Below are 9,043 nucleotides of genomic sequence, written 5' to 3'. Positions count from 1 at the left end.
TCTTGTCTAGAAGACTGGTTAGCTCTTTGATGATGATGATGATGGTATTTGTTAAGCGCTATGTGCCAAGCACTGTTCTAAGCGCTAGAGCACTGTTCTAAGCTCTCTTTGAGAGCAAAGATCATATCTACTCTTTTCCATGTCCTCTAATCACCTAGCACTGCACCCAGCAAGTGTTCAATACTTTTGAATGATTGACTGATCCTTGCTCAAATTTCGGTTAGACCTTTAAAAGTTGTAAATGCTCAACAGGAGAATTGTCATCTGTGAAAAGAGTCGGGTTTATCATAACTCTTCTTTCTCACCTGCATGATATTCATAGAAAACTACACGTTCCACAACTTTAATTTTCACAGGTTTCCAAATGCTAATTACATTCTAAACTCATGCTAAACGGGGCCATCTTTGAATGGAGAAGCAGTGTGACCTTGTGGATAGAAAATGTGCCTGGGTGCCTCAAGGGCTTGGATTCTCCCAGTTCTATCACTTGTCCGCTGTGTGATCTAAGGCAAGTCACTTCACTTCTCTGTGCTTCAGTTAACCTCACCTGAAAAATGAAGATTAAGGCTCGGAACCCCATGGAGTACATGGACTGTGTCCAACCTCATTAGCTTTTATCTACTAACTTCCTCATTATAGATAACATTACCCATATCCTCCTTATTCCAGAAGCCCACAGCCTTGGCGTTATCTTCGACTCTTTACTCTTTCAACTCTTAAATTCAAACTGTGGCTAACTCCATGCTGTTCCAGCTGTTCTCTCCCCCTTCTAGACTGTGAGCCCGCTGTTGGGTAGGGACCGTCTCTATAGGTTGCCAACTTGGACTTCCCAAGCGCTTAGTACAGTGCTCTGCACACAGTAAGCGCTCAATAAATATGATTGATTGAATGAATGAATGAATGAACAGGATAGCCTAGTGGATAGAGCACAGACCTGGGTTCTAATCTTGCCTCACCCTGTTGTCTGCTCTGTAACCTTGGTCGAGTCACTTCTCTATACCTCAGTTTCCTCATCTGTAAAATGGGGATCCAATGCCTGCTCTCCCTCCTACTCAGACTCTGAGCCCTAAGTGGGACAGGGGTTTTATCTGACCTGATTAACTTGTATCTATGCGAGTCCTTGGCACATAACAGTGAGTGCTTAACGAACACTATAGTAGTAATTTTTCCCCACAACATTTCCTAATCCTCCCCTTCTTCTCTATTCAAATGACTGCTCCCCATGCCCACTCATTCAAAACATGTCAGCCTCTTCACTAGTCTCCCTCTCTCCCCTCTCCAGTCCATGTCTCGTTCTGCTACCTAAATCATTTTTCTGAAACGTTGTTCTGTAAAAATCTCTCCATTCCTCAAAAAACTTCACTGTTACCTCTTCCTTTCCACATCCAGAAGAAAATCCTGACAACTAGTTTTCAGGCACTCCATCAGCTTTCTCCTTAATACACAGTAGCTCTCGTCTCACTACACTCCAGGTCACACTCTTCTCTCCACTGAAGCTAGCCTTCTCAATGGGCCTGTTCTCAACTCTCCAATCTCTGAAACATTTGCTTATGTCCTTCCTCCTACCTGTGACTTCACCTCCTCTCAACTCTCCCAGACCACCGCTCTCTTCATCTTCACAGCCTTTGTGTAAACCCACGTTCTCCAGGAAGTCTTCCTCAATTAATCTAATAATAATAATAATGATGATGATGGCATTTATTAAGCACTTACTATGTGCACAGCACTGTTCTAAGCACTAGGGGAGATACAAGGTGATCAGGTTGTCCCACGTGGGGCTCACAGTCTTAATCCCCATTTTACAGATGAGGGAACTGAGGCTCAGAGAAGTTAAGTGACTTGCCCAAAGTCACACAGCTGACAAGTGGCGGAGCCGGGATTTGAACCCACGACCTCTGACTCCAAAGCCCGGGCTCTTTCCACTGAGCCACACTGCTAATCTCCATCATACCAGGGCGTATCCAACCAATGGCTGCTCTTAGCACTTTTGTACATTCACCTGATCCTTATTACAGTGCTCTTAGCCGCTCACTAAATCCTACTGATTGATCAGTTGAACGAATATGAATGTTGAGGAGAGAGAGACATTAATCCTGGTCTACCTGTCAGGGCTTATAAAAAAGCTGCCTGACAAATGTTTCCATCACTTCTCCCAGGCCAAACGGTCCTTTAGAGAGAAATTGTTCCTAGATATGTCATCACTGTTTCTTTGGAACTACTTTAACACCCTTGACGCAAGTGGAGAAAGGCCTAATACAACAAGTAAAGTAGGTAACGTTTTCTCCCTAGCAGATTTCCACTGGGACTAAAATTTTCAGTTGGAGGTCCTCATCTGGGAATTGCCTGTTTCAGTTCCATTATTCACTCTCCCTTAGGGCTGACAGATGTTGTAGAGTTCTTGATTAGTATTGCACTGGTGGATTAAGGTGGACCTCAAGCTAGTTGGATTTCCTCCAAGATACTTCTTCTGGCAGACCCTAGGACTTAATATGGATCCTTCCATCATGAGGATTCAAGGATCCATGGAACTAGATGTCAATGGCATGTTAAAATTTATGGCTTCCTGCTGTCCTCTCCAATAGCTTTGGGACAAAAAGATGTTTGAGTGAGAATAGTTCTAGAATTGAGCTACTCGGCTTTTCAAATCCTTCCACGTAAGTGGAGTAAGTACCCCACTGTTACTGTCTATCTGGGATTCCATCAAATGGATAAAATCCTTCCCAAATCTTCACTTGAGATGGAGGAGATGGGAGTAAGGGAGAAAGTTCTCCCTGGATTTCTGTAAAAAAAAAATGTGCAAATATCATTTTTGATGGGCACGAATAGTGCACAGGGGCTACAGATGTGTCCTAGGTAGAGCACAGATCCTTGCCTAGCATGGAAAGGGGAAATGGATGAGAGAAATTGATTTCTAACCAGAAAAGTCTTACGTTTAAAAGAGTTCCTCCATCCCTTCTTGAGATTCCATTGCCAATCACCTTCAATTCAATCAAACAACAGCATTTATTGAGCTATTGTATGCAGAGCACTGTAATAAGCCCTTGGAAGAGTACAATGCACAGTGTCTGGCACATAGTAAACGCTTAACAAATGCTATTCATCAATAGGTTCCCAGCTCACCACGATCTTACCCTCTAGAGGGGGAGAAAGATGTTGATATGAATGAACAATGGATATGCACATAAGTGCTGCGGAATGGAGCAGGAGTTCAATACTGGCAAAACTAATGGCTTGTGGCAATGGCATTTTTGCATCCACTCAGACAAGCACAGAGTCAGGAAATGGTTTCCTCAGGGTTAACAGTGGACTGGTGTGGTGAAAGACAGCTTTCTGAGACCTTCCCTTTACAATCATTTTGGAGGAAGTTCATGCAAGTTGATGGGACATTTCTCTTCATTTACTAATTGTTTGAACAGCCTTAAAGATGAAACTAAATGCTTCTCAGAGAGGGCCGCTAACTTAAGGAGAAACCTCCCTGGAATACAGGATGGATATGTTATGTCTCTGCATTAAAAATTGGACGCCAGAAAAGATTGTAATGTATTTTTGACTCCAAATGCAGATTTCTGTTACTTAGCCCACTGGATCCACTCTAACATTTAGCCTCTTTTCAGTGTGTACACAAACCATAACTCATGTTGACACTAATGGGAATACATACAAAATTATGGATCCCTATAAATGAACAGAGCCCTCTTTAAGTTCACTGAAGGTTATAGCCTACATGTAAAGCTAAGAAAGAACAGGAGATAATCAAAGAAGTCTTTTGTTTTAATTAACAAATATGGGCATAACTTAGACCAGTTTCCACTGCCTTAACTAAGTTCCACACTCTTCACTCTCTCAAGTTGACCCCTTCACTGAACTCTTCAATCTCTCACTTGCTCTAACAATAATAATAATAATAATACTTGTTAAGCACTTACTATTTGATAAACATTTTTCTCTGTTCTAGGGTAGTTAAAAGACACTTGGATTGGACACAATCCCCGGCCCACATAGGACTCAGAGTTGAATTAGGTGGAAGCAGGCTTTAATCCCCCTCTCAGGATCGCACCTGGAGAGTTTCCAGTACTCTACCAGTCTTGGCTACAAGAGGGAGAGTCAGGCAGAGGTATGCCCATTTCATTCTTAGCTAGGGCAGTGGCTAGTGAGTGGAAGGCAATCTGCTCACCTGTGCTGAGCAGCAGTGGCATGAGAGAGTTAAGGGTGGAGAATCAGGTTTAATGCATGGAAGAAGGCAATGGTAAGCCACTTCTGTATTTTTACTAAGAAAACTCTATGGATGCGCTACCAGAATGATTGCAGATGGAGGTGGGGCATTCTGGAAGAGATGTATCCATGGGGTCACTATGGGTCGGAAATGACTTGATGAAATAAGACAAGACAAGGATTTAATCCTCATTTTACAGATGAGGTAACTGAGGCACAGAGAAGTCAAGTGACTTGCCCAAGTACACAGAGCAGAAACATGGCAGGACTAGAATTAGAACCCAGGTTGTTTGACTCCCAGGACCACACCTTTTTGACTAGACCATGCTGCTTTTTTGCTCTTGAAGGCACTAACCTTCAACTTCAAATCTTCCACACTCCATTTTTCCTACCTTCAAATCCAAAGGAATCCCCACCTTACCGGTCTGGTCATCCAATCGGCCATTTATGGACACACTGGTTTATTCATTTTGACTTACTTTTGTTGTTTCTGCTTAGATCTCTATTTCTCCTCTTGTTCCCAGTATACCAACTGTTTCAGCCTGTTCCCTTATTTTATGGAGGCAGAGAGGAGGGATTAAATTCCAATTAATTGATTTTGATGCCTCCTAAGGATGCCATAGTGTAAGGACCATAGTAGTAGTAGTAGTAGTAGTAGTAGTAGTAGTAGTAGTAGTAGTAGTAGTAATAATGGTATTTACTGAGCACCTCCTGAGTGCAATGCGTTGTACTAAGCACATGGGAAAGTACAACAAAAGCATGGAATTTGGGGATGGGGAAGGAGGGAGGGACACTGAGGAGAGGATTTGCAAAACATTACAGTGAAGTGTCTTGTTTAATCTTTGAATTCTACTGTTGGGCCCTATCTCTGCCTCTATCCCTCGGACAGCTGATTGTTCACTGAAGGGGCAGAGGCCGCCCTTTCATTCATCCAGTCATATTTATTGAGCGCTTACCATGTGCAGAGCTCTGTACTAAGTGCTTGGAAGAGTACACAGTAACAATAAACAGCCCTAAAATCACAAGACAGCCAAGACAGAACTACTCTCCTGGAGCCAGGCAAGGCCACAGCTCTTAAAACTTTCCACCCAAAAGAACGTGCCAGCAAACCGAGCAGTAAGTGAGACTCCGCCCCTTACATCTCCGGCTGGCTTTAGGGTCGGAGAAACATGAAAATGAACACTTCATGCTGCATCCCGCAAATACAGAGTGGTGGCCACAAACAGCAGAAAGGAATTCGAGCAGCCACAGTTTAGCTGAAGTTCAGCTGGCAATTACTTAAATACAGTTCTGTATAACTCTGATCCTTCCGACCCAAGGGACCTCAAATTGATAGCCTTTATGATCCATTTTCGATTGAAACCCCGAAGAGTATTTTAAACCATGTCAAACCACCTCCTGGACTAATCCAGAACTTGTGCTTAACAGCTATTGGCATCCCTTCGTAAATTAGCACAATAGTCTGAGAACACGCTGCAGTGCATTGCATCAGAGATACAAGATAAAACAGAGCTTGAGAGATTAGCCATTAACCAGGTTGAGCAGAGAAGTGAAGACATTTCAGTGCAAAACTACAGCAGCATATATATCCCCACCCAGGGCAAAACAAGACACCTCTGGAGAGTCTATGCAATCCAGAAGTAGAGGAGCACTTCAGGAGTATTCAAAGGGGATCTTGCTGATAGTCGGACTTTGAATGAAGCATGCTTGCAAAATACCCCTGCCTCTATATGGTGAAAGATAATAATAATAATGATTGTGGTATTTGTTAAGCACTTACTATATGCCAAGCATTGTACTAAGTGCTGGGGTACATACAAGATAATCAAGTCTCACAAGGGGCTCAGGGCTCACAGTCGAAGTAGAAAGGAGCACAGTTATTGAATCCCTGTTTTGAAGAGGGAACTGAGGCATAGAGAAGTGAAGTAACTTGTTTTTTAAATGGTAATAGTTAAATTCATTCATTCAATCGTATTTCTTGAGCACTTAATGTGTTAAATGATTACAATGTGCCAGACACAGTACTAAGTGCTTGGGAGAACACAGTCCCTGTCCCATAGAGAGATTGCAGTATTAATCCCATTTTACACATGAGATAACTGGGGCACAGAGAAGAGAAGTGACTTGATCAGGGTCACACAGCAGACAAGTGGCAGAGTCAGGATTAGAACCCAGGTCCTCTTACTCCCAGGCCTGGGCTCTTTCCACTAAGCCATGCTGCTTCAGTTCTTGGGTGAACTGAAGCAAGGCTTGTAGAAGAGTTTTCAAAGACACCGTGATGCTTAACCTCGACTTCTCTGTGCCTCAGTTCCCTCATCTGTAAAATGGGGATTAAGACTGTGAGCCTCACGTGGGACAACCTGACTACCTTGTATCCCTCCCAGTGCTTAGAACAGTGCTTGGCACATAGTAAGCGCTTAACAAATGCCATCATTATTATTGGGAAACTTTGGAGTCAGGAGGGGCAAGACTGTCCAGTTTAGCAAGTACCAATGAGGAACAGGGGTTCTTTTTAAGAATGGAGCCTTCAGATGATCATGAACCCAAGGGACATTGGGTTACTCCATCACCAAATAATGTTTACTGAGCACTCGGTATAAGGTACTGTACTGAGTACACGAGCGATTTCAACAGAAGATATACTCCCTGCCCACAGGAACATTCTAGCATGCAGACAAAATCAAAGAAGTCCCAGGCACTGCAGGTACAAACATCAGCACGGAAAAGGTGGTTCACCGTATGGGCGCTGTATGCATTAGATTGTCGGTTACACACCAGTCACGAATACACACACTTGAATAAAAGCACATCATCTTTCAATCCACAGATGAACTATCAACAGGAAGAGTCACGTTAGGTCTTCTCTAAACAAATCTTTCACTTCAAACGTTCTATTCTCCCTAATTCAAATGAAACGAAAAAGGTTGATGGGAAAGTCCTTTCTTGGTAACCGGAGACGAGCATTTGCTTCCCAGCATATGCTTTGGTATTTCAAATTAAAAGATTAGTGGATTTTGGAGTGCATTAGGAGCCAGAGAGGCCTAGTGGTGGGAGGCACCAGGTTTCAAGAGAGCCAGTTCTAGTACCAGTTTTGTCACTAGCCTGCTGTTTGACCTCGAGCAAGTCACTTAACCTCTCAGGTCTTCAATTTCCTCCTTTGTGAAATAAGGACAGATAGTCTGTGAGTCCTGGTTAGAACAGGAACTCGGCCTGATTTCATAAATTTGTATCGATTTCAGCTATGTGCCGTGTGCTCTGTGTTAACAAATGCTTAATAAATGCCAACACTAGTACATTTCTAATCAAGAACCAAGTCAAAAATCCCTCTGATCCCTCAAATGAATCAAACGGGCAGATTCACGCAGAGCACAAGTTTTGCAGCCCTGCAAGCCTGTCACCATACACACCTCAGCATTAAGAGGCTGCTCAGATGGACTGAAGTAGACAGACACTGACATAGGAAAGAGTTTCCTAACTTTCTTCTCTTCTCCTCTTAAAACGTACACCCTCTACACACTTACCCACATTCCATGTGAGCCCTCTATTCTCATTAGATGAGAATAATGCGAAGCAGCGTGGCTCAGTAGAGAGGCAGCGTGGCTCAGTGGAAAGAGCCCGGGCTTTGGAGTCAGAAGTCATAGATTCAAATCCCAGCTCTGCCACTTGTCAGGTGTGTGACTTTGGGCAAGTCACTTAACTTCTCTGGGCCTCAGTGACCTCATCTGTAAAATGGGGATTACGATTGTGAGCCCTCCGTGGGACAACCTGATCACCTTGTTACCTCCCCAGTGCTTAGAACAGTGCTTTGCACATAGTAAGTGCTTAATAAATGCTATTATTATTATTATGTCAATAAGGTCTGGAAGTCTCTCCTGGTTCAGTTAGTTGATAACAACAACAATGATAGTAATAATAATAACTTACTAAGCACTTACTGTGTGCCAAGCACAGTACTAAGTGCTGGGGTAGATACGACACAATCAGATCAGCCAAAGTCACAGCTCACTTGGGGTTCACGAGCTAAGGGGGAAGACAGATAGTGAATCTCCATTTTACAGTTTAGGAAACTGAGGCACAGAGAGGTTAAGTGACTTGTCCAAGGTCAAAAAACCTAAAAGTGGTGGAACCGGGATTAGACTCGTGGGCCAGTGTTCTTTTCCACTAGGCTTCACTGCTTCACATTTAAAGGTGTTCAGTGAGTAGCTACTGAGTGCTACACACTGTACCGGTTGAAGACTGAATGAGTAAGAACTTGACCATCCCGATCCCAGTCGCTTCAGTTTATTAGCTTCAAGGAACTTTCCAGTGGTTTTGTAGAAATATTTTTCAAACTGGCTCACAGAAACTATCCTTAAGATGAAGAGGAGAAGAGGGTTTGGGACTTTTTTCCCCCCGTAAACAGATAGTGAAAAATTAAGCTGCTGCTGTATACATATTTCTAGTCTTGTATAAATAGATAGTGGGGCCGTGATTTCCCTTCTTGTATTTTGGGAAGGATGTAAACATGGCTTAAGCAACTCTAATCACTTGCTTGCTAAAATTAATTTGGAGTCTAAAAATATGAGGCTGCTCTCCATTCTACCTCGCCTGCCAGGACCCGCTCTTTCTCGGGAATACACACCACACTGATTTTGCAGATGACGGCGCGACTGCCAGATAACGGAACAGAGATTCCAAGAACTTAACGTGGTGATGCTGTGGGGCTCCACAGCGATGACTTCAAGCTGGGCATGATCCAAGTTCAGGCAGAACAGCAATGGGGTTTGTCTGAAATTCTATTTTGTGTATCCTCCTGCCATGTACAGATTATTCTGAGCAAACCAGATGATGA

General features: G+C 43.2%; 1 non-coding gene across 1 annotated transcript; it reads left to right on the top strand.

The window, feature by feature from the left end:
• Positions 1–4,039: 4,039 nt before the first annotated feature.
• LOC119941726 lies at positions 4,040–4,176 on the top strand. Its single transcript, XR_005455307.1, has one exon. It is a non-coding gene; the product is annotated as a small nucleolar RNA SNORA7 (small nucleolar RNA).
• Positions 4,177–9,043: the final 4,867 nt, after the last annotated feature.

The sequence above is a fragment of the Tachyglossus aculeatus genome, chromosome 20, assembly GCF_015852505.1.
Source record: "Tachyglossus aculeatus isolate mTacAcu1 chromosome 20, mTacAcu1.pri, whole genome shotgun sequence".
Taxonomy (NCBI): Eukaryota; Metazoa; Chordata; class Mammalia; order Monotremata; family Tachyglossidae; genus Tachyglossus; species Tachyglossus aculeatus.
The sequence above is the reverse complement of the archived record's forward strand: the minus strand, read 5'-3'. Positions and strand labels throughout refer to the sequence as shown.